This window comes from Euprymna scolopes, chromosome 15 (assembly GCF_053919585.1).
Source record: "Euprymna scolopes isolate OS-2025 chromosome 15, ASM5391958v1, whole genome shotgun sequence".
NCBI lineage: Eukaryota > Metazoa > Mollusca > Cephalopoda > Sepiida > Sepiolidae > Euprymna > Euprymna scolopes.
This window is the reverse complement of record NC_136496.1, coordinates 34,417,806-34,444,935: the sequence shown is the minus strand read 5'-3', so window position 1 is coordinate 34,444,935 and position 27,130 is coordinate 34,417,806. Positions and strand designations below refer to the sequence as shown.

The window sequence follows — 27,130 nt, the reverse complement described above, 5'->3', positions numbered from 1 at the left end:
ATACCGGACCATGTGCGAAATGACGTCACGGTAGGGAAAAAGAAAGACTATAAAAAAATGTGTGCACAGACAGAAAGCACGTTAGAGATGTGGATGACGTTCGAGAGCACGTTCGAGAGTACTGAAAGCGCACGATCATGGTTTCTTCGGAAAAATACCCCGAAATAAATGTTATTGTTACAAAAGAAAGGGAGTTGAGTTACTATTTGTCCTATGTTCCTTGCGGCGTATACTGCGTAGAACGTGTGGGTCTCTTGTGTAAACGCGTGGATAACGGTAAAGAAAAAGAACGAAAGAAAGGAAATGAAAAATGTAAGTCAAATGAACATAAAGAAAAAGAAAAAGACAGGCTTAAAAGGGAAGAAAGCAGAAAAAATAGAAATAGAAATAAAAAGAAAAAACGAAGGATAATAAACAGAACAACGGCAGAAACAAAACAAAAAACAAAAAAAAACAGAATTAAAGAAGGAAAACAGAATATTTTCTATAAAATGAAAGATAAAACATAAAAAGAAAAAAACGACTGAAGAAAGAACGAAAAGAGGCGGGAAAACGAAAGAAATAGATGCAAAAGATGAACTCATTGAAGAAAGAAATAAAGTTGGTTGGTTGTTTTGTTTTACGGCATATCAATCCTTTGCAGGTTATTTAATGCCGAATCTGGTGATTTTGAAGAACGATTTTTTAATATATATTTGTTTTTTAAGTCGTATTCTATTTAACCCACAGTTGGGACCCTAACAGGTGCTACCACTCCGGGTCAGAGTGGACCTGGGAGCAATGGCAATTAAAGGGTGGCTCCACACTCCCTAAGGCCTGCAAGCTGGGGCCTCACCATCGGATATAGTTTAAGGTCATATCCAGGACCAAGAAATAAAGTAAAAAGATATCTATCTATATATCTATAAAAGTAAGGATGTGTGTGAGGACACTTCTCAACCTATATACTCAACGAATTTTTGATCTACAGACTTGGAATTTGATATATGGGATATTCAGACATATGGAAAACTTTCTAATCAGTTTTCACCCGGAAAAAATAGCTACTAAGAGGTAAAAATTAGCAAATCGGTACGTGGGGATCGTCGAATTTTTATCTGTTTGTCAACTGTTTCACGACTGCGCATGCACGGTCGAGAAACATGGTAGATTCTTTATGTCAAGAATAAGATGTTTCGAAAACACTTTGTAAATGTCGTGTTAAGTTGGTATAATGGTTATCGTACTTGGCTCAATATCTTTAGGTTTTGGTTTAAATCTTAAAAGCAAAGCAGGCTCCTCCAGTCTTTGATAGACTATGGATACCCACGAAGAGTTGGTTGCGTGTGAAATTTTTGCGGCAGGAGGTGCGCAATCCACAACCACATCTCTCCTGAGACGACATTGTTAAATACCAGTTGCAAGTGAAGTGTGTGTAAAGGACGACAGGAAACAAATGCCGAGATAAGCGGAGAGCACATACAGCGCCTAGAATTCCCAAACGGTCACCCATCTGGTATTAGCCAGGCTCAACGTTGCTTAACTTCGGTGATCTGACGAGAACCGGTGTGTCAACGCGATTATGCCGTATTGTATGAATATACAATATAATATCTATGCGTATTTTACGACCGGGTAGCCTGCTAGTATATCTATAAAAGTGAGAATGTGTGTGTGAGGACACTTCTCAACCTATATACTCAACGGATTTTTGAAATTTGGTATGTAGCATATTCAGATATATGGAAAACCCTTAATCGGTTTTCCTCCTTAAAAAAGGGGCTGCTAAGTGTTCAAGACTGAAAAAATGGTATGGGGGGGTTATCGGAATGTTATCTATATGCTAACTGTTCCAAGAATACGCATACGTGAATGGTACACGTGACAGATTCATTATGATAAAAATAAGTAAGTTTAAAAGTGATTTCTAAAGATCGTGTCAAGCCGGTCTAATGGTTATCTTACTTGACTCATTGTCTTTAGAGTTTGGTTTCGATCTCAGCTCGAGTATTTTCTTTTTTTTATTATTTACTTACAAGAAGTGGACTGTTTAGAAAAAAAACATAGTACTCGCATGCATATGTCTCAGCTTCTGTATGAATTAAAATATAATATTTATGCGTATTTTACGACCGGGCAACGCCGGGCGGCCCGCTAGTATAATATAATTTGCTAAGGTTTGTCTTCCTAACAAAACAGAATCTTTAACCCCACAAACACGATAATATATATTAGCAGTACCTGTGGAAATTCCACGGAATGAGAATATTTAATATTTATTTGATACTTTTTCTGGAGAGAACAAACAAATGGGGGGGAGAAAAAAACAATAACACGCAGCAAATATGAGTTTAGTAACATTTCTATGAAAATAGGGTCCATTGTATTTTACATATATATCTGATCCAAATGAGATCAATTAATGAATACTAATAAATACTCAGAAAGTAACATTGTGCTACATAGTTCAATACAAATAATAAAATCACATTTTAAGAGACAATCTTTAATTGATTATTCAGACAAACAATATTCTTCCTTTTTTGCCCTGTTTCTTTCGAATGTTCCCTTTTACGTAAGGTTTCGCTACTATCTTTCAGAACCGTTGCACGTCGAAATTACTACGATTTCAATAATGATATTCGAAAACGAGGCTACATCAACAAAGATATTTGAAAACGAGGCTACATGAAAGGGAAGCCACTCGCATATTCTCATCCAGGATTGCCAGGTGTTTTAAAAGTAAAATTTCGCGAATTTGAGCCATTTTTGAACCAATTCGAACTTGAAGAGTTCTATTTAGCGTTTTTCACAGCGTAATGTACGAACTAATTGAGAAAGAAACAAGGAGAATATTATTATATATTCATTTTTATATAAATTCATACATCAATATTCACACACTATTTAATAATGTTCTTTAAAGCTTCTCGGTTGAATGCAGTGAAATTTACTTTTATTTTTATTTTCTCCGCCATGTCAGAAGCCCAAAATGAATAAACTCGAAGAAATCCGGGAAAAAAAGAAATTAAAAATTTAAAGTAAGTGAATGAAAAAAATAAGAAAAATGAAAAGAATGAAAGAAAAAAGAAAAAAAAATGGGGGAAAAATGAAAAAAATGATAAAGAAACGGAAATAATAAAACGGAATATAAGAACGAACACAAAAAAAATTTCCTTTGAAAAGGAAAAGAGATTTGAAAAGAAAAAAGGAATGAAGAAAGAAATAAAAATATTAAATAAGATGAGGAAGAGGTTTTTAAGAAATGGCGTTTAAACTTACTGAGGTTTATCTTTCTAAAAAAAAAGATCAAACAGATAAGTCTAAAAGAAATTAAACCGAAAAAAAGGGAAGAAAGAAAGAATGGAAGAACAAAATGAAAGAAATGAAAAACCAAAACAATTAAAAAAAAAGACTTAAAAAGAAAGAAAAAAATGAAAGAAAGAGAAACGGGTAGAAGCAAAAAGCAACAAAACAACGTAAGAACAAAAATTAATATTCCCTCTAAAAAAAAGAAAGAAAATATTAAAAAAGAAAAAAAAACAGATTGAAGAAAGAAAGAAAATATGAAGTGAGAGTAAGAAAAGGACAAGAAATTGATGCCAAAGATGAAGTAATCAAAGAACGAAATGAAGAAGAAATATATAAAAGATAATTTGCTGAGGTTTGTCTTTCTAACAAAAACAAAATCTTCAAACAGACAAGCACGACAATGGATAATTTGCGGAAATCAAGTGAGTGACGCGGCCATTGCAGTTAGGGGTGTCATGGCGATTGTTGTCGTTGGCAACACGCCGAGAGACAGGTGCAACGAAAAAAAAATGAAGTGTAAAGGCGTTAAAAGTATTGTTGAAAAATAAAATAAAATAAACAACACGTACAACACGCAATAAGGAAACAAACGATAATAGCAAATTAATGTAAAATAAAAACATTATTCAAATAAAAAAAAATGAAGAGAAGGGAGAGGGGAACGTAGCTGAATAATGAGTGAGTGGGAGCGATTGTGAGGTGGGGGTTGGAGTACGTAAAGAGAAAATAAGTGGGTCCAGGTACGAGATAGAGTCAGAAAGGTGATATTTGAGTAACGGTTATTATTTTCATTTAATCATCCACAATCGACGGCGGCGGCGTCAACGATATCACAGCAAAATTAAGGTTCTCTGGGGGTTTTTTTAGTACTAGTTTTTTCTTCTAAGGTTTTGTTATTGTTTTTCTACGTCTTTCTTCTTCTTCTTCTTCTTCTTATTATTATTATTATTATTATTATTATTATTATTATTTTACTTCTTCTTTTCCTTCTTCTTCTTCTTCTTCTTCTTTTTACTTCTTGCTCTTCTGCTTTTTGGAGTTCTTTTTTTTTCTTTCTATAACGATTAAACTTTTTACTCCTTTGTTGTTGCTTTTCCTTCTTTTTCTTTGTTGTCCTTCTTCTTTTCTTCTACTACTACTTCTTCTTTTTTCCTCTATCGCTCTCTTTTTTTTCTAATTTGTTATCTACTAAAGCTTTAACTTCTTCCTTTTCCTCTTCTTCTATCTACACACTTCCTTCTTTTTCTTCTTCCTTTCTTTTTCTAATCATCTTGCATCTAATCAACCTCCATCCTTCATTTTTCTTTAAGTACTAGTTTTCTTTCTGCTCTTTTGTTATTGTTGTTTTTACTTTTTCTTTCTTTTTTCTTCTTTTTCTTCTTCTTTTGGTTTTCTTCTTTTTCCAAATTCTCTTTCTATTCTCAAATTCACCATTCTTTTTCAGTTGGAATTTCGTTGCCTTCTAATAATGTTTCATCCTCTATTTTCTTCCTTTTTTGTTCCTTATTCGTTCGCATTCTTTTTTTATTTTTCCTAATAATCTTTTATCTTTAACTTCCTTTTCCTTTTCTTCTTTCTACAATCTTTCTTTTTCTTTTCTTTTTCTAATAATCTTTCATTTAAGCCTTCACTTTCATTTCTTTTTTCTCTACGTTTTCCTGCTTTTCATAACCATTTTCTTCGTCCATTTCTTTTCATCTTTACGTGTTTTCTTCTATTCCTCTTTATTTTCTTTCTTCTTCTTCTTCTACATTTTGTTAATTTTCCTGATTTTCTTATTTTCTTTCTTCTTCTAATTATCTTGCATCTAATAAACTTCCACACCCTCCACTTTTTCTTTTGTTTCTTTCTCTACTTTTTCTTCTTCGTCTACTCATTTTAATTTCCCTCTCCTCTACTTCTTTCTTTACTCTTTACCGGTTTTATTCTATTCATTTTTATTTTCTTTCTTCTTTTAATCTGTTTTTGTTGCTTTTCTTTTTTTTATTTGACTTCTCTTTTTCCAATCCTCGCCATTTCAAATTCTTCATTCTTTTTCTACCGAACTTGTTTTTTTAATAATTTTTTAATCCTTAATTTCTATTTTATTCTCTTCTTCATTCTATGGATTATTTTCTTCTTCTTCTTTTTCTCCTTCTTCTTCTTTTTCTTCTTTGTCTTTTTCTAATCATTTTCATCTACAAAACCTCCACTATTCCTCCCTTTTCTCTTACTTCGTCTTTCTCTATGTTCTCTAGTTCTTTTTGTGCCGATTTTCTTTTCTTCCTTCTTTTTTCCTTTCTTTTTGCTTTACCTGTTTTTATTCCTTCTTATTTTCTTTTATCGTCTTCTGCCAACTCTCAATCTTCATCTTTCCTAACTTCCTTTCCTTCTGTTTTCGTTTTTTATTCTTATTATTATCTTCTTCATCCTTCTGTTTATCTACCTTTTTCTTTATCTTCTTCTAATCGCCTATTGTCTACTAATTATACTCCTCCTTTTTCTTCATACTCTACCTCTTTGTTGTTCTTCTTCTATCTTCCCTTCTCCTTCGTCATCTTCTTCTTACCTGCTTCTTTTGTTCTTTGACCCGTCCTATTTCCTTCGTTTTTTTTTTGTTTTTGTCTTTTTTTTTTTTTTTTTTTGCTTTGTTTCATTGTCATTACTTCTTGTTTTCTTTCTCGTTTTTCGTTATCAGCATTCTTTCCACATTTTATTTCTTCGTTTTTTGTTTTTTGTTTTTTGTTTTTTCTTCATTTGCCTTGTCCTCCTCATCCTTTCCTCCTCCTCTTCTCTTCGTCTTCTTATCCCCTCCCTACTCCTTTGTCTTCTTTTTAATCTTCCGGTTTTACTATTCTTTCTCTTTCTTCTGTCTCTACTGCTTTCTTGTATTTTCTTCCTTCTTTAACTGATTGTCTCCCCTTCCTCCTTTTCTGCTTCTCACTTTTCTTCTCGTATCATTATATTTTTTTCTTTTCCCTTTTCTCCCTCTTCTTAACGGTTTTTCTCCTTTCATCAACATGTCCCAATAGTTTTTCTCATTAATATTGTAATAATTCCATTTTCAATTGTACCCACTCGCCTTTCTAACAATTAAATGACCAATTACACTGAAAACTTTGGACATTCGACTACACTAAATCATTATACAGATCAGGTTATGGCTTGAACAAAGGAAATTGTTTCTGCTGTTCAGATTACTTTCAGAGCTTGCACGTCAGCGCCGTCTAGTGGCAATCATCGAAGTTTAAGCGAAACCAACTCTTATACGACAAGTCGTTGGCATCATTCCAGTAATAATGGATTGCCTCGCTGATGAGCTGACCTTTTCTTCGTTTTTTGTTTTGTTTTGTTTTGTTTTGTTTTTGCTTTGTTTGTTTGTTTTTTTGTTCTTTTAAGATAAGGATTGATAATTTGTAATCTTTTGATTATTCGGACTACTGTTCTCATTCTTGGATGTTATTCTCACAATGTTTCGGTCGATGTAACCTCCGACTTTCTTCAGGCATATTATGTCGAACTCGGGAATCATTCTGTCGAACTCAGGAATCTGGACCCATGGCGTAACGGATGAATTACTGGGTAAAAAGTCAGCTATAAATGACACTCTTCTGGAGGTTGAAGGTTCAATCCTCAATGCAGACGATACAGAGAATACAACTGATAATTACTTTAGACTTCTAGTTGGTCATGGCTGACGTAACAAGAGCATCCTACCCCCTATAGATTAAATGAAGTGTTTTGTTCTAAATTCCGTACAAGATGCACCTGAAGAAGGTTGAAGGTTAAATCGGCCGAAACGTTGTGAGAATATAAAATCCAAGAAAAGAAAAAATAGTTCAAATAAATTCAGTTCATCTCAAAAAAGGGGAGACTCTTGGCCTTCGGGCCAGGATCAAAGTATAGTATCTGTTCTGGTGCTGCACTTCACTTTTTCCACTTCATTTTTTGTCTCGGTTAATGAAGGAGAAATCTTTCATGACTGATACATTTTTTTATTTTTGTTACTGACTAGAGTGCATCTTTTAGGGGATCTGGTGTCCCCACTCACCCACATTAAAAACGAAGGGGGGACCATAGATTGAAGCTCAGATGAGCACTTGCCATGAAAATAACGATAAAGCAGAGACAGGCTCGCAACGTCTTTTCTGTGGGAAAGAGGTTGCAGGGAAGAGAAAAAGGCATCTCCCACTAAGCTACAAAGTCTATTTTCAACTCTGTCAAGGCAGGATAAGCTGCTTCTAGCAACTCCTGCCCAGATGTGGCAACAGTACTCCATCGTTTGGCCGTACCTCGCTTTTATATAGGTAAAGAATTGCATCAGGAGGGAGATATCTACTGGAGCGGTAGAAAGATCTCATTATTTTTCCAGTGACTTTGGCAATGAATTTGATATATGTGTTCCATTTCAGATCGGGAGTAAAGGTCAAGCCCAGAAGCTTGTCAAAACATGAAACCTTCCCAGAAAGAGAGCCGTTTATTTAAATTGGTGCCAGATGGGCATCAAAGCGTTGATGATGTAAAGATAAAGGCTTGGTTTTAGATGTATTAAAAGTAACCAGCCACCTCTTTCTCTATCGTACCACGTGCTCAAGGTCAGAGGAGAGAGAATCGGAGAGAACTTGGTCGTATACGATCTTTGATGTGCTACCATACATGGTAGTGTCTACAGCATAAATGTCTACGAATGATCTTAATACGTGATTTGGAAGATAATTAATGCAGATCAGGAAGAGAGTTGGGCCCTGAGGGACTCAAGCATTAATACTGTGAGCTTCTGATTTCTGCCTATCAACCATTACTCTTATGAACCTATCAGAGAGAAACGATTTAATAATCGAGAGGACATCTCCAGCTATACCGTATCTGGAGATCTTGCAAAGTAGACCTTTATGCCATACCTTATCAAAGGCCTTTGATATGTCAAGAGCAATTGCCCTAGAAGGGAAGCCTCCGTCGATAGATTCGCTAATCCTATAGGATATAACTGTGAGAACGTCTGCTGTAGATCTAGCAAAACGGAAACCATATTGCACGTTACTAAGAAGGTTATTTTTGCTGAGATGGTTGACTATTTAGCACAGATTCCAGCAGCTACTCATGGTGCACAGGAGACTTATTGGTCTGTACTGAGAGGCAGATGGGCGATCACCTAAATTTTTAAATACAGGACATACTGATGAGATTCTTGAAGGTGTTGGGAAACATTTCTCCGCGCTAGTTCTGGCTGTAGCTTTTTGAGAACTATAATTGGGATGCCGTCAGAACCAATTGCTTTACTGGAATCAAAGTTTTTGATTAGCTTGGCAACATCACGTACAGATATTTGAATGTCGCATAGCGTGTTTTCAGATATACATGGTAGTGGGAGGTCTAAGTTGGTCTACGTTGGAAGTTGGAGCTATACTGAGGGTTGGAAGCCTTGGTCGTAAAGAGTAGAATTAGCTGCAAAGTTCTTGGCAAAGTGTTTGGCTTCGTCTGATGCTGGCGAGATTACCTCAAGTCCATTGATGATAGTTGGGATAATGCAGGATTCTGTTTGCTATTTGCCAAATCTGATGGGAACAAAGCCGCTGCTCAGCTACTTTGGACTTGACAGACTGAAGATACAACTCTCTCGTATTCTTTATTACTTTTTTACAGTTGTTTTTGGCGGTCTTGAAAGCGGCTTTAGTCTCAGTACATCTATTAAGTTGGAAGCAATGAAAAAAGTGATTTCTGTACGCAATGGCAGCAGCACATTCTGGGGAGAACCACGGCTGGTTGTTAGGTTTTTGCTGGAACCTTTTCGAGGGTATGATACCTACAATTAATCATACCTACAATATGTCTATACCTACAATTAATCATTCCGTCAGGTATGTTACTATAGAGGGCATATCCTTTTTAAACATGGAACGCAGAGGTAGATCTGATATAAACGTGCGGAAGCTATCCCAGTCAGCCATAGATTATCGATATACTGTACGATGGAGAGGTATGTCTGAGGACCTATTACATTTCGTTTTTATCTTAACTGATACAACCGAGTGGTTGGAAGATCACAGTGGGGACACCACAGAAGAAGAATATAGCTCAGGGCAATTGTGAGAAAAGGTCTAAGAGACTTGCATACTCGCCATCGATGTCAGGGACACAGGTGGGTTCATGAACAATCTAAGTGAGATCAGAAGCAATGAGGAAATTGTGACAGAACCTCCCCTCGTCATCTGTCTTGTTAGAGTGGGTTAACCGTTCCACATTGTTGACATTGTGTGAATGTTTGCTGGGGGGTACGCAGACAGGACGTGGTCAATTTTCTCAGATATGCTTTTAAAGATAGTAACTCCGCTGTTGTGGGGGCGATAGAGTGCAAATATAAACGCAGTAGTGTGAGCAAGTGCAACCCAAAAGCACATATAGAGTTAGTTAGGATCTTCTCTGGAGATGACTCTGCCACATGGGAAGTTGTCTTTAATGTAGGCACATACTCCATGCCCATAGCGATCTTGAGGGTCAGATTTAGAGGTTAAGTTAGAGTATCCTTTAATTACGAACTCTTCTAGGGAAGTAGACGGTCTAATGCCAGTTTCGCTTAGGAATAACAGGTCAAGTTTAGTCTCCTATAATAGAGTTTGAACCTCTGGAAGATTGGAACATAGACCCCGGATGTTGGAGAAGGATACATGGTAGTGGGGGTCTACGTTGGAAGTTGGAGATCTGGCTTTAACCGAGTATTTTTCTAGAAAACTTTCATAATTGAGATTTGGGATTTGTGGAATAGGTCGGCAGACTTGCTTAGAGCAGGGTAGAGAGGGAAAGTAATAGAAATATAGACGAAGAATGTTTTGTAGCACATTAATAAGGTAAAGCCGTAACAATTACCCAATAATATGGCATACGTTTACTGGCAAAACATGGGCTAGGAAATCACGGAGATGATTGACGCTTGCAAGGTTTGTGTTCTAGCAGCAAAAGCATCACCTATCACGTTTAAACCCTGGCCAAAAACGGACCAATCGTGGTCGAGAATCCGCATCGACTTTGCGGCCTCCCAGGAGGATTATCATTACTTAACTTGATAGCTATATCACAGGGACAACAATAAATTTTGAACACGAACTATTCGCCCGTTTCGGTCTGGTAGATTGTATTGTGAATGATAACGGAACTCAGTTCACCTCTGCAGAGTTCAAGGAGTTTTGTAGAATTTTTTCAAATAAATCATATCAATACAGGTCAAATGACCACGCCGAAAGGTTTGTAGACACCCTTAAAAGGGCACTAAAAAAAAGGCATAAGGGTATTAAAAAGGCACGTCAAATTATAAATTACTAAAGATTTCCAGATTCAGCAAGATACATCTGAGAAAGTCAGACGTTACATCAGCAGGAATAATATAATACAAAATTATCTGCACCTTAAATAATTCTCTCTCTCCCCCTCTCTCTCTCTCTCTCTCTCTCTCTCTCTGATCTTCGGTAACCTATTCTTCATTTTTTCTTACTTTTATTTTTCCTTTTCATATTTTTCATTTCTTTTTTCTTTTTCTTTTTGTGTGTGACATTTTTTTTTTCTTTTATTGTTTCTTCTCTTCTGAATTTTCTTTTTTCGGCTTTTTTTTTCTTCTCTTCAGGTACGATTCTTCTTCATCACTTCCTTTTTCTCCTGATATTTTTTCATCTCCTCCTTCATTTTGGTTTTCTTTCCCTACTTTTCCTTCTCCCCTTTTTTGCTATTTTCTTTTCTCAGCTCAACTTCTCTCTTTTCTTCTTCTTCTTTTTCTTCTTCTTCTTTTTCTTCTTCTTCTTCTTTTCCTCCTCGTTCTTGTTTCTACTCCTACTTCTTTTCCCATTTTTCTATTTTCTGTCTCCTTCTCCCACTACTCTTTCTTTTCATATTTCTCTTTCCTCTCCTAGCGATCGTCGTCTTTATTTTATTTTATTTTTTTTTTGCTTTTTCTTTGTATTTTCACATTATTTTTAAAAACATTCAAACATATAAACTTTGCTTTCATTTCCTTTTACCAAAAATCGTTTGGGTGTGAAACTGAAGCAGAATATACGAGGGGCGTTCAATAATAAATGTCTTCTTACCCACTTCCAGTCGGCTGATCTAGCTAAACTTTTGCATGTGCAATAATTTATGCCTCTCTGAGTTATATGACCAATTACAGCTCTGAACTAATTGTAGTTTCTGATTTACAGATGTTGGAATCGAGTCAGTTATGGAATGAAGCCTGATGAGCGTTGCGCAGTGATCCGGTTTTTATATTTGAAAGGACGTTTATCACAGACAACTTTTGATGAAATAAAAGAGATGGTAATGATGAATTCAAACTTGATACCCTCAAGTTGTCAGTTTGTGTCATTAACCTCTTATCCACCGCTACCGCGAACCAATGAACATGGTCCTTACAAATTAAGCGTAGCCGAACAATGAATTACTAATGCCCTACCAGAAACTACTGTATGATCCAGAATCCAGTCACCAAATGGCAATACAGCAGCCCCGGTACTTTGCACCTGCTGATAGAATAGCCTCCTTAGTGGTTAATCCACGGTTCGGGTCCCTGACTATCAGGCAGATAACGTCAGCCCAGATGAAATGTTTACCTCCAGCACTCTTACTAGTGACATGACCACAAGGATAGACATAGAAACAGAAATTTTCCGACATCTCAGGCTACTGTTCACAAAATACTACCGACCTGGAAAGCAGTTTTTTCTTCACCCATTGTCAGAAAAATCACTCATTGGAAATGAGGACTGAAGGACAAAAAAGGAGAAGCAAGAGTTATTGGAGATGCCGATAACACATCCACATGCATTATCTACTCTCCATAAAAAAAAAATATATATATATGATAGAATAGAGACAAATGTGTCTATACTATTTTCAAACATCCCCATTTCGGTATTTAGTATATGAATCATAAATCAACATAGGTTAGTTTTATATAAGACCAGCGAAAATGTTATTTTAAACTTAAGCGTAGCATATGTACTAAAATATGATTCCAAACTTATGCATTGCTACAAGATGAAAATTTTACTTGAGAATAACTAACCAATAAAAATGCTATTACACTATTTAAGCGTGACAGATCAATGAGAATGCTATTTAAAAATTAAGATTGACAAACCAACAAAAGTCGATGTTCTGAAAAATCAAGGGACCCCTTTCTATGGGCTAAGATTTGATCTCTATATGAGAGGCATAAATATTAAAATCTCCCATTAAATTTGCTTTATGTTTCAAATGGCAACGACCAATTGACCAGTTAAATATGGTATAATATATCTTTCTTGTTGCCTATTGGGCTTACTGGATTCCAGAACAAGAATTCATCTGGTCTAATAGAATATCTAGCTTAGTGCTGTTACTATAAGTAACATCACTATTCCTCGTAGAATTCCTCGTAAAAGCCAGTATGGATTAGCCATACCGAGGAGATCTTATTTGGGCAGTGAATACTATGTGATTTTAAATATTTAGTAAGAGTGTACTTGTAGGGAAAAGTGTCCCCAGGGCACTGTATAGATAGACCTTAAATACCCGAGGACAATGTTTAATAGGTATTCAAGTTCTCTATGGTAGGCATTCAAATTCTCTCTAGTAGACATCCAAGTTTTAAGTTTGATATACCAATTAAAATGCTTTGTCAAACTTTAAAGTGGCAAACTAATGGAAAGTAAGCGCGAAATCCAGCGAAAATTCTATTTCAAATTTCAGTGTGACAGACCGACAAACGAAGCATTTTATTAAGATGTGAGGATGCATCTAAGAATATGCGTGGCTTATTATATATATATATATATATATATATATATTGTTGGAGACGCACCCCTACTGCCTGAAATAATGAACGTCACTTCCGGTTGGAAAAGTTAGTCAGAGACGGACACACGGAGGGATGGTCGTCACCAACTAGTCTAGCAGGTGAGCAAAGATATTGCTCAATTTACCTTTTTCATGTATTTTCGTCAATACATATTTATTTAACTGTTACCGTGTTCATCATTCGTCAATTATTCAAATACTAACATCACAACATATATGTAAAGAGAGACAAGACGGATATCTTAACCTTGACTAAAAAATATTTTTAATTACAAGATGTAAATCTTCCCAAGATAGACACACAATTCCCGCCTCGTGTGATGCTTTTATTATTTATAAGGTTGTCCCAAAAGTTCGTAAAAGTTTGAATTTTGAAGCAACTTTTAATTGTTTTTTTTTTTTGTGTTTATATAGTGATCTTCATCTTTCTATTCCAGATGGCAATTGATAAAATTGAGCTGCGAGTTTTGATTCATTACTGCTGGAAACTACGTCTTCCAGTCGGGAAAGCCACTAAAGAGATTTGTGCAGCCGAAGGCGGGGGAACAATTGTAAATGCGGCTCATTTTACTGTAAGCAACTGAAGTTGGTCTACGAAAAGTTGAAGCAAAAGTACTCGGCTCTGATCAACTGAAAAAGTGCTTTGATGCAGGAGGACATTGCCAAGCCGCACACCGCCAGGAAGACCAAAGACAAGTTTGAAAAGCAAAATGGCGTTGAAATTCTGACGGCATCTGAGGATATCTACAGTTAAGGGGTGAGATTTTGCTTATTTTCGAGATTGTCGACGATATTTACGTTGAGGAGGAAGATGCACAGCAAGTTCGTTCAAAAGGTTCTTTATCAAAAAATTACCATTGGATTCACACATTTGAGACCGAAGCATCATTATCACTATTCCAGATCATCTCAACAGTATCACATGATGCTACTTTGTTGAATTATCGTTATTCTGAAGGATTGCCATACACGCTGATTCAATTCGACTTTTGCTTCATATTTTATTTATTTATTTATTTATTTCTGTCTGATGGTGAAAGACCAATGTGAGATAAGAATATAAAAAATATAAACTAAGTTAGAAATGAAACCTTCACATCGACTTCGATAGTACTTGCTTGTACTTATAACGGCTATCGCCCTATTCGGATTGAGCGGCCTTTCTCTCGAGCACGAACTGCATCTCGAACAATCGCAGCCCAGTTTTGACGATCCTGGGCAAGGTCGCAGTGAATGGCCAACCACTCCCTATTCCAGCCCTGGAAATCAACTACGTGTGAGCCTAATAGTACTCCCCCTTAATTGTTGGCACCAAGGTCTTCAGCTGTCTACGGACACGTTTGTGCCAGCCAGGCAAAGAGGAGGGGAGAGGGGTTCTTGATAATGAGCTCTTCCCCCTAGTCGATGAGCTTATCCAAACATCTGGAGATTTCAATAGGTAATGCAATGGTTTTCTGACACATAGATCTTCATATTTTCCATAGATACTCCAAAACTCGACTCTCTACTATTAAAACTCAACTCCAAAACTCGACACTCTACTGTCAAAACTCAACTCTAGAACACGACGCACTCTAACATCCAAATCCAGGATCAGCAATCTCTGAAAAGTCAGGGTTTTTATATCCAACCGGAAGCATTTTATTTGCATGTTAAGTGTCAATATCGTAAACATACAGAGAAAAGGCGGTATTTTTTTTCCTGTTTTCTTCATTCTTTTTGTCTTCACGGAAAACTGCAGGCTACACACAAACATATTTGTACTAATTTTTTAAGCGCTTGATTACAGAAGAGCAACTTATTTTGCCTTTGGCATCATGAAATATTTGGACAGTGATTTAGTAACGTTATTTCAGTCGGAAATACGAGTCGACATTCTAAGTCGAATACAACGTCTTAGTCCTCGCTATGATTACACAATCACAATCTCTGCCTATTTTTACGCATAAACTGTACTATTTTCTTCCTTTATGATTTTATTTGAGAATGGCAGTTTTCCCACGTGCTTTGTATCGGTCTGATGGAGTTATTCTGAACCATGAAAAGTTAACTGTTGTTCTTAAGATATCGTAAACTGCATTTATAAAGAAACAATCTTTGAGGTTCAATGTATTAAAAGTCTCGCCATGTAATATCTGTTTGTTTGTTTTTTTGTTTTTGTTTTTTGTTTTTGTTTTTGTTTTTGTTTTTTTGTTTTTACACTTCTCCACTTGGTCCATGTGCCCTGTTCACTTTGACCTGTGATGGTATTAATAGGTTTGGCTTGCTCAACATGATGAATTTCTTCCAAAACCATTTTGGCATTTCTCGAGACATTTCATTGTTACATTACTTCCGCTGTTTTCTAGGCGGTGATAGCTGTATTGGTGTCCCCGACAAAATATCTTCCTACACATATTTTAACTGAAGTGCCTTCAATGATTTTCCATAGTTTTTGTAAAGGTATTTAAAATTGGCGTAGACTCTTAAAAATACAGTATGTTATTGCTATACGTCTTGTGTGTTGATTGACCAATTTTTATTATTTCAGGTTCAAATGAACAACTAAAGCAAGAATTGGAATACACCCTATTAAAGTCTGATTGCCATAGCTGGTGAATTTCAAAAATGCAATCTGGACGTGAGGACACTTTAGAAGAACGGTATGCAATAAAAATTATCTTTTAAACTTGAAAAAGAAGACGACAGAAATGTATGGAATACTTCAGACTGCTTTGGGACTATCTTGCATAAATCAAGCATCATTAGCAACAAGGGATAAGAAAAGTCAAAATCTCAGAAAAGATTATAAAAAATAAAAGAGTAAAAGTTAAAGGCATGTAAGATGGTTAGAGTTTTAACTGAAGATTGGGTAGAAGTATGTGTTTTAGGAGTTAATTTGCAACCTATTTATATAAATATAAATGAGAATAGCCGAGGTAATAAATGGCTTATAAGAAAATGGCTTATAAAAATAAATACGTCTATATATATTAGTATGAACTGTGTTGATCGCTTTATCGCAGATTAGTAAAATATCAATATTTCACTAAATATACGTCACAAAAAAGTTAAAATTGTATCATCAAAGGACCGCTTTAAGGTCAGTTATTTCCCACAATTTTATCCAAATTCATTCGATATTCGCGAAGTTATGACATTTTATTTATTATCAAGGAATTTATACTGCCCATCGCTTTATTGGAGATTTTTTACAATGCCAAAAAAAATGTGTGCTTGAAGGTTATCGAAAAGCAAAGGGCTGTTGCTGAACTCGCAGAAAGATTGTCTATCAAGGATTTAGCCACGGAGTTGGAAAGGGATCCAAGAACTTTAGCTTTATTCGTGAACAACACCAACACTAAATCTAGACAGGATAAGGGCAACAGGAGAAACTTTTGAGATCGCGATATTCAGAAAAGTCGTAGGGAAGTCAATCGAAACCCAAACAGCACCAGTGTTTCCATTTTTGCAAGAGCTGGAATCGCTCCAAGCTCCAGGCAGACCCGATGCAATGTGTTGAATGAGATGGCAAGGAACATCAAACCTCTTCAATGGCCTCTATTGAGCAAACAACATAAGGAAAAACGAATGACTTGAACAAAGAATTACATGAAAATGGATTTCCAACGTGTCCTATTTACGGATGAGACACGCGCTACTCTTGACGGTCCGGATTGATAGGTCAAAGTTTGGAACCCGAACGGAACTCCGACCCCTATGGAGTTCATCATCAACAAGAAGGTGGAGGCATCATGTTTTGGGCGGAAATGATTGGAGATAAGTTAGTTGAATCATTCCGAGCGCCAAAATGTGTAAAGCTTACCAGCAATGAGTATACGGCCTTTTTTGGATAATCATTTGTCGCCATGGCTAGATGACCTATCATTGTCATGTCGCTTTCAGATGATTTTTATGCATGACAATGCAGTCTTTTTTGAATCATTGGGATTCGTTGGAGAAATCCTCATGAGCTGGCCACCGTGTTCTCCAGACCTTAACACCATTGAAAATCTTTGGTCAATATTGAAAAGAGTGGTTTATGAGGAAGGAGGGCAACTTACTTCAAAGGATTCCTGTGAAGGAAAATAGTTAATGTCGCCAGAGCCATAACTCTTTTTCAGATCAAACAATTGACTTCCTCGATAGACAAAAGGTAATTCAAAGTTATTTTCACAAAATCGTGGATGTATCGATAAATAATTCATTTATTTAAGGCTTAGCACCTAGGGTGTGCTTTTGTTTATTCTTCTTGGACAGAAAAATATAATAAAAAAATTAAGTTTTTATGATCAGACATTGTATTTTTGCCCTAAAACAATATTTTAAGAAACCTGCAACAAAGCGATGGACAATGGAAATTCTTTGATAAAGAATAAAATGTCATAACTTCGTGAATATTGCATGAATTTGAATAAAATTTTGGGAAATAACTAACCTTAAAACAGTCATTTTATGATACAATTTTTATTTTTGTGACGTGTATTTAGTGAAATATTGATATTTTACTTATTTGCAATATATGGTCGTTTTCTTTCTTTTATATATATATATATATGAAATAAAATGGAGGTGGAAGGACCTGGATACTCAACGTTTCGCCCGATTTATTCTTGAAGAAGCCCGCATAAATCGGGCGAAACGTTGAGTATCCAGGTCCTTCCACCTCCATTTTATTTCATATCGTCGGATTTAATCCAGCTCAACAATCATATATATATATATATATATATATATATATATATATATATATATATAATTATTTTCCACTATAATAATTAAATACCTACAGACACTAGTGTTTCATCCTTTCGGGAATCTTCAGTGCAGGGTGTCACGATTACTACCAGTCGAACGATTCGAACCCCGTATCACGAGACATCTCTGGCTCGATTAGCGGAGACCTAATCCATTCGGCTACCATTAACCGCTTCAAATAACGTTGAATTTTAAACATCTTAATTTTAAGTGTTCATTTACGTCAGTCAGACAGTGATCTAATCGTTATACGATGATCTACGCATAAGAGCTAAATTGACTGACTTTTAATTCAACTGAAAGTTCTCAACGATAAGAAACGAATTTCTTAAAGGGGCTGTCATAATTAAGTCCACGTATGCTTCTAGGATAGTGATTTAAAGGTTATGAGGGTTTTTTGAACATGAAAAACGATGTTCCTTTTTGTATTTATAATTTTTATTGTTATTTGTTATATTTCAAGCGGACCTCCGCTCCTGGTCACAAAAAAAGTATCGAATTGATTCAACCAAATGGTCAAAACAAACTTGGGTAGAAAATTTATTAATCTCATTAACCTACATCCCTCCTCCCCCAACAACATGTTCCACAAAATATTCAACAAAAACACCATCAAACTGACCTACAGTTGCGGCAATAACTTAGAAAAGATAATAAAAAACCATAATAAAAAAATTTTAAGCAACGACACAGTACACAATCTAGGGAACAGGGTAACAAAAACGTGCAACTGTATTAATAAATCCAAATGCCCCCTTAAGGGAAAATATCTCACAACCTCTGTAATTTATCATGCAAATATTAGGGCCAAGGAACCCCCCCACACCATTTACAAGTCCTACATCGGCCAAACTAGTAATACCTTTAAACAGAGATACACAGGCCACAAAAGCTCTTTCCTAAACTCAAATTACACAGATAAGACATCATTAGCTACATGCTACAATGATCTAACGAGTAAAAATTTGACACCTATTGTTGACCGGCACATCCTAAAAAAAGCAAAAACTTGCCAGTCACAAAATTCACCTTGCCTTCTTTGCTTAAATGAAAAACTATTTATCACAAAATTTAAGGATAGGGATAAACTCTTAAATAAGAAACAAGAAACCTCCATAAATTGCAGACATTACAAATCGCATCTGCTCTCTCACTCGCGAATTACTCCCCAATATATTCAACTCCAACACGACCCATATGCAATATCCGACAGTTGAACACCTACACATCCTAACCTCCTCAGGTCCAACATTCACGAAATCCAAAACTACACTTTTCCTGAGTAAAATCATGCATAAAAATAATAATAAATAAAAAATTAAAAAAATAAAAAAGGCTAAATTTAACCATCATAAGTTTATAAATAACATATATCCTGAATTTTGCAATTACCATCATTAAAAAAACGTCTTTAATGAATGTACTAATACACAAATTAATGAATCAACATTAAAGGAACAGACGAAAGAGAAATTAATATTGAGGAGGTCCAAAAATAACCGATTTTGTTTAAGTAAGATAAAGCATAGCTATTAAATGATGCCACCTTCTCTTCTACTTTACTTAGTTCCTCTTCCTTCTTCCCCATTCCATCTCCTCCTACCACCTTCCTTCCTTTCTCTTTTTTACGCCTCTAACCCCCCTTTCCTCTTTTCAACCGTTAACTGGAAGCCCAAACAACATTCAACAGACCCGGGTAAATTCCTAACCTCTTCTCAGATATAAGAATATTAAATTGAAATAAACTTTTTAAAAAAAGAGGATTTTATGACACATTGATCCTTGAAGGTCTCAGACATGGACGAACGAGAAGCCTCTCGCTCGCTAAAGATAACATCTGTATAGCCCTAGATTTAGAACCAAATCCCCTCAACCCACAAACTCTAACCCCTAACACCAACACGAAAATGAATAAAATCACCGATAAATAAGTAAATAAACAGATATGAGAATGAAAACCTAATAAATTCGCACCCTGTTCAACCCTGTTCTTTACACTCATGATAAAAAAGAAAAAAAAGAAAAAAAAGCCTTCTTTTGCCGAGGATAGATTTTCGCTCTTCATTTAGAATTCCGTTTTCGAAAATAAGGGTTGTTGCCTGATGAGGTCTCTAGTTAGTAAATACTAGTAGACCGAAACATGCTCATGACTGCGTAGCAACAAACTGTTGCTTATGTACAGACAAATGTAACCTGATCTACTTCTGTATTGAGCACTCTTGTATGAACCTCGTTATATTACACTGGTTACCCTACCTTTGGAAAATATCAACCTCAAATTATATATATATATATATATATATATATATATATATATATATAATGAGCAGGCACTTACAGGACAAATGCCCAGTTGACCTCCGTCCTGTAAGTGTCTGCTCATTGGCTTATACGGAAGATTGCGGTGGATACTAGGAAGCTGATTGGCTAACAAAAAACTCAATAGAAGGTGCGTATATAAAAAAAAGCGAGGCAACCACAAAATTCCCGCATAAAACTGAAGAATCCTAGAGTGGATGAAACGCGAAATATTAAGTGTAGCTAAATCGCCATATATATATATTTTAACTTACTAACTAGCTCTACCTACGTATTGAGCACTGTTGAAATAAATACTTAAAGTTTACGCATAAATTTATACTTTCGTATATCGTATAATAATCTATGTGAGTAAATAGAGTATATATATATATATATATATATATATATATATATATATATATATATATATAATGGAAATTTTCAGTTATATTCAATAATTTAAAAAGATTTACGGGGATATTAATATTTAACAAGGAATACAAAAGTGTGTTCGTTAATTCATGGATTTTCAACAAGTGGTTTTTCATCAGAGAAAAATATTTTTTGCAAAACAACGTTCATAAGTAGTTATAAATTTTCCTATTTAGCGCATATATTTAAAAGCTAATATGTTTGCGTAAAAACCTAAAAGAAGCAAATTATCAAATAGATATTCTACAGAGTAAATGCAGAAAAAATATAGGTACAATACCTCATGTATTGAGATTTTTTATTTGATTGAAATTATCTCATAAATATTGATACTAAGATTATATACACTATAATTTTACAGTATTATACAGTTTGTAATCTAAAAGTATTTTAAAATTTCAGTTTATGTCATTTATGTAATAAATAAATAAATATATATATATATATATATATAACATAGGTGTGTGTGTGTGTGTGTTTATTTCAACCTCGGGGATTTTTACACACATACACACACACACATATATATATGTGTGTGTGTGTGTGTGTGTGTGTGCGTGTGTGTGTGTGTGTGTGTGTGTGTGTGTGTGTGTGTGTGTGTGTGTATAATAACATGGGTGCCCGGCGTTGCCCGGGTATTTGGAGGTGTATGTTGAGCCAAAAAAAGCGGTCAATTTTTTTAACTTTGACCCCTATTATGACCCCTTAAAATTTATTGTTTTGGGCTTAAGTCAAGTTATTAAGTTAGATCCATGTCCCAGAAACCTATATCTAAAATTTCAAGTGTTTAGACCGAAAATTGTCGGAGGAGTTTGGTAGAGTTCTGAAAGGTCAAATCGTTGGCTTTGACCCCTTAATCGCAAAATTTCTGGCCGAAAACCGATCACAAAGATTTTCCAGATCTCAGTACGTTGTATATCAAATTTCGAATCTGTAGACTTAAAATTGACAGAGTTATTGCGTAAGGAAATGTATGCAGACAGACAGACAGATAGATAGATAGATAGATAGATAGATAGATAGATATGGAGAGAGAGAGGGAGAGAGAGAGAGAGAGAGAGAGATAGAGATAGATTGATGGATTAAACAAAATATATACGTATACATAAATATATATGGAAACAATATTGTGTGTCCTGTAAACTTTTTACGCAAATATTATGCAAGTATAAATCATGTAGAATATCTGCATGAATATGATTACACGTAATAGTTAACTAATGATGACCATCCCATAAAAAAAACGAAAAAACTAATCGGGAATTAATTAAAATGAATGTTTAAAAGAATATGCAAATTAGCTAGATTTTTTGCAGATGAATTCCATTCCATGACCCATATATAAGAAAATTGTATTTTCTTTTTACATAAATAGAAAAGAGGGCTTTTAATATTAATATCAATACACACAAAAGAAACATGAATTTATAGGAGTATATATATATATATATATATATATATATATATATATATATATATATATATATATATATCAGGCTGACAAGAAAGTTTTTGCGGTTTTAAACTATTAAATTCAGATGAATTTATCTTAGTTCTTAGTTCAAATAAAAATTTATTAATCGAAATAAGCATCATAAGAATCAACACATCCTTGCCAACGCAAAACAAGTGCATTTATGTCAATAACGTAAAAATCTATGCTTCAAAAAGTGGTAGTCCGTAGTCGGGAAATCTTGAAAGTATGGCGGATGAGGTAGATGTTCATAGTCCAATTCGTTCGACTTCTGCACAGTCGGTTTTAGCAATGTTGACTAATGATGGGCGTTGTTCTGTAAGTTTCTGATGCATTTCATCCATTTGTTGACAGTAATTCTCTATCGTAATGGCTTTGCCTGCATTCAAAAAACTAATGGATAAGACTGGGTGCAGCAAGACAGCGTGACCTTCTTTTAGCGCAAGTCTTGTTTCGGGAATTGTCGTGGAGCTTCTTCGCCGTTTAACCACTGAACTGAGTGTCGCCGGTTGTCGTAAAGAACACACTTTTAATCGCAAGTCACAACCCGATCGAGAAACGGGTGGTGGTGGTTGTTGTTGTTGTTGTTGTTGTTGTTGTTGCTGTTGCGTAAAAAAGGGGATGATAAGGGTGTTTTTTTGTTCTTCAATTCTTGAGGCACCTATTTATCAAGGTTTTAGTATTTCTAATCTCCCTCAAGAGGTTGGAAATCGTCGTATACGTAACGTCTAATTCAGAAGCAAGTTGTCGAACAGTTGTGCCTGCATTGGCTTCGACTAATGCTCTTAATTGATCGTTGTCAACATCCGATAGCCGACCACTACGCTCATAATCTTCAAGACTCTCGTCGCCGCCACGCAATTTCTTAATCCACCATTGTACTGTGCGTTTAGCAGTAGTTCGTGTGCCAAACGCTTCGTTGATATCACGAGCATTTTAGCAGCTTTTCAGCCTAGCTTAAATTGAAATAAGAAAATTGTACGAATTTGCTTTGTTTCCATCTTGCATTCAACGTTCTGAAACAATTGTAATATATGACGTTTTAAAAGCAATTAAGTAGAGCGAAAAAGCTCTTTAAAATTATATATAAGGTAAAGGAATTATCACGAAAATTTATTTGAAAATACATTGTTTGAAATCAAAATTATAAATTCCGCTAGAACTTTCTTGTCAACCTTATATATATATATATATATATATATATATATATATATATATACATATATATATATATATATATACATATATATATACATATATATATACATATATATATATATATATGTACATATATATATATATACATATATATATATACATATATATATATGTACATATATATATATATATATGTACATATATATATACATATATATATATATATATACATATATATATATGTACATATATATATATATACATATATATATATACATATATATATATATATATATATATATATATATATATATATATATATATATATATATATATATATATACAATATCTCCCACATTTTAATATGCGATTTTCTCAATTGCGCTCGTGCAGCTTCTGCGAAATCATTAATTTATATGGATGGAACTACATAGTGTGTAGAATTCTGACTATTCGATCAGACTATCCCAAGGCTAAAACATGTTTACGAGCTGAACGTGTAAGAGACTGAGTAATAGAAAATCTCACAGCTCGAATACTGTCTGGCATTCGAGCCCTTTTATGTGGCTTTCTTTTAAGTGCCGAACCTGTAGCTATGAAATTTGCAACCCATAGTTTCATTGATTTTCTATCTGGAATAGCATCACGCCATCCTAACTTGTAATGAACTCAGAAAGCTATCTGTGTGTTGCATTTATGTTACGTAGTGTTATTATTACAATGATGAATGTAATTTCTTTTGTATTCATGTTAAGAAGGATAAGAGTCTTAAGAGTGTTCATGGAAGTAAGAGATTTTTGAGTTTCATGTATAAGTGTTCATGTTGTGAGATATGGAGACATTAACAGGTGTATATAAATGAAAGAGTTTATAATTGAGAGAGAGAGAGAGTACATATAATTACACTTTGAGAGGGGATTTAATATATAGATAGATAGATAGACCGATAGGTTGGCATCTATGCCGATAGATTGAGGGGTTGGCATTTATGCTTTGACAGTTCGTATGAACGGGAGTGTTTATATAACATAAATAGAATGACATATACTTTCTAAACATATATTTTTTAGATGAAGAATTTCGGATAGTTCTTATATATAAATTGACAATACCTTTTTTATGTAATGATGGACACAGGAGACGGCAGTTATAAAAAACATGATGAGCATGTATTCTTCCACTTGACCGGTCAATGGCTTGCATCCAGGAATTCAAAGTTTCTTCTTACATTTTCTTTTAATGTTTAAAACCCTCTCGCTTCCAGACGGGCCAAGATTCGAACTGGTCGAACTCTCGTCTGACTCTCTGGCTCTCTGCCTCCCTTCTTACTTCTCTACTAACTAACTAACTCTCACTTCCTATATTGAGAAATCTATGCATGTCCGGCCAACGTGACCACAATTCACGTGCCATCAACATGCACGACCTGCACGTTTCGAAACATTCTGATTTCCCATTTTTCCTTTGTTGTTTTCACAAAGGAATTCAACCTACATATCTAATTCATATAACCCATTTTTTATTATCCAACATTCTTTCTAACAATGAATAGCTTCCAGCCAAAATTATATTTATTATTTATTTTATCAGAATCAACAATTTACTGGACATTCCATTTAAACCCTATTGTTCTTTAAAACTTATCTCCAGGGTTCGATTCCCGTTTTCTCTAATTTTATTTTCATTTACTAATTCTCTTTATTTTTACTTACATGAAAAAGGGGACACGCCTTTTCATGTAACAGTTACAGAAGCACCATTCTTCAAAAACATTTTATACGTATACGATGAATCTACTGCTAGGTAAACATTAATGGAATTAGGATAATCAAATCGTCATTAAAGTTATGATATCTCTTTTTAATGTTATTTTATTATCGTTGTTTTTACAGGCCAGAACAATTTTGATCTTTTTGACGGGGACGAGGCGCATACATGAGAAACGAAGAGATTAAATTTATCACCTGCCTGCCGTTAACTGTTTTCTTTAAGCGGCTGACTTCGTCAAAGCGCAATTTTACCGCTAAGTGAGGCTTGACGCCATTTTGGTATGGTGTGGCGCGAAAGGTGATGGCGGTTATTAATTATAATGTAGTGGATGGATGATTCGCTAAAAAGAGGATGGCGGCGGATATGGGGATTGAAGAAACTCGTCTTTCTCATCTTCGTTTTTTTTTTTTAATAACGAAACAACGAAAGAAGGAAGGAAAGCAAAAGATTAAAGAATTATGCGTAAAAGAAAAAAAAAAGAGAGAACATTGTTATATTGGCGGTCGTTGAAAATAGCGGAACGGCGATTGAAAATGTAAAAATGAAAAAAAAGAGAGAAAAACGAATGAATAAAAAAAGAGAACTGGTCGGAAAACGGAACGAAAGATGAATAGAAAGATCAATAGAATATTAAAAGAAAAGATGAGAATGATATAAACGAAACGTAATAAAATTAATTAGCTAATGAGATCTATGATCGGAACGTGATTGCGTTTATGTAATCTTTCACCGTATTTTGATTATACTATTAAAAGTATTATAATTATTGCTATTGTGAAGCACTACTAATATATTATTATTAAAATATATATTGCATAATAACACATGCACATACACACACACACACACACACACTTGTAACTTGGCATTTTTGTTGAATTGAGGTAAGCCTTTTTAATACACGCACACACATATATACACACACACATACACACATATATATATATATATATATATATATATATATATAGAGAGAGAGAGAGAGAGAGAGAGAGAGAGAGAGAGAGAGAATGAATGACAAAAAGTTATATTCCAAAATTCATGATGTTGACCATCTTATAATTTACCTTTATATTTTTCCATTACGCCATGTTAAAAAATTTTCAATATGGCGTAATGGAAAAATATAAAGGTGTTTGCAGCTTCCCTTCCAATTTTCGGATTTTAGTCATGTCAAATCACACTTCAATTCCTTTTGTTGGATTGATTATTGCTATTTCTTCTGATGTGTTAAGAGCATAATAGATTCACTGATTGATATAATAATTAAGTAATTGCTTTTGCGCTACGAAAAAGATACTGTCAAGAATTGTATAGGTCAACTGAATTAAAGGAATAAATTATAAGATGGTCAACATCATGAATTTTGGAATATAACTTTTTGTCATTTATTCTCTATATTGCTCTGTAATTACATTGAGATTTTTTAAATAAGGATTGATATATAAGAAAATATATTTCTATAGAAATATATATATATATATATATATATATTTCTATAGATATATATATATATATATATATATATATATATATATATATATATATATATATATATATATATATATATATAATAGGAACTATATCTGTCTGTCTGTGATTTCGTTCACTATGAACTTGAAAACGGCTGGGTCGATTTTTATGAAATTTCACGCGAAGGTATTTTATGTGCCTGCTAGTATTCTTAGATAGGTTTTTATCGGAATGTCTTCGATAGGTATCAGTAATCAATAATCAATAATCGAAATGATCCGATGAAAGAAGAAACAGGCGATTTTGACGTAAGTTAAGATCTTACACAGCCTAACATCACAAGTGCGTTCGAGAAGTTTTATTACCACAGAAGCCGAAAGACATAATATATAAAATCAACAGTAGGTTCTTTGATATGACAAGGGCACGTTTGAAATAAATGTTTCTGTTTATAGCACAATTGAACCATGATACTTGACTTTTGCATTTTAAACTTTAATGCAAGCCATTATGAATGAAATAATTTTATAAAATCAACAGAAGGTTTTCTACGATGCTATGTAGACTAAAATATATTGCGAACTTAGTCACTGCGAACGGTATGTGAAGCTTCTTTACTGTGCATCGCGATGGGTCCCCAATTAGAGTAGACAATAAATCGATTTGATTTAAAAGGGGCTATTTCGTCGATTT

The 27,130-nt window shown here is 34.5% G+C and overlaps 1 long non-coding RNA gene and 1 pseudogene across 1 annotated transcript in view; one reads left to right on the top strand and one right to left on the bottom strand.

Moving 5' to 3' along the window:
• Positions 1-25,843, top strand: part of LOC145294230 (uncharacterized) — a 283,183-nt gene extending 257,340 nt beyond the window's left edge. The window contains exons 2-3 of the long non-coding RNA XR_013869848.1: positions 15,623-15,734; positions 25,087-25,843. This is a non-coding gene — a long non-coding RNA (uncharacterized LOC145294230). The remainder of the gene's footprint in view (positions 1-15,622; positions 15,735-25,086) is intronic.
• On the bottom strand, positions 1,456-1,572 carry LOC145294475 (5S ribosomal RNA; annotated as a pseudogene).
• Positions 25,844-27,130: the final 1,287 nt, after the last annotated feature.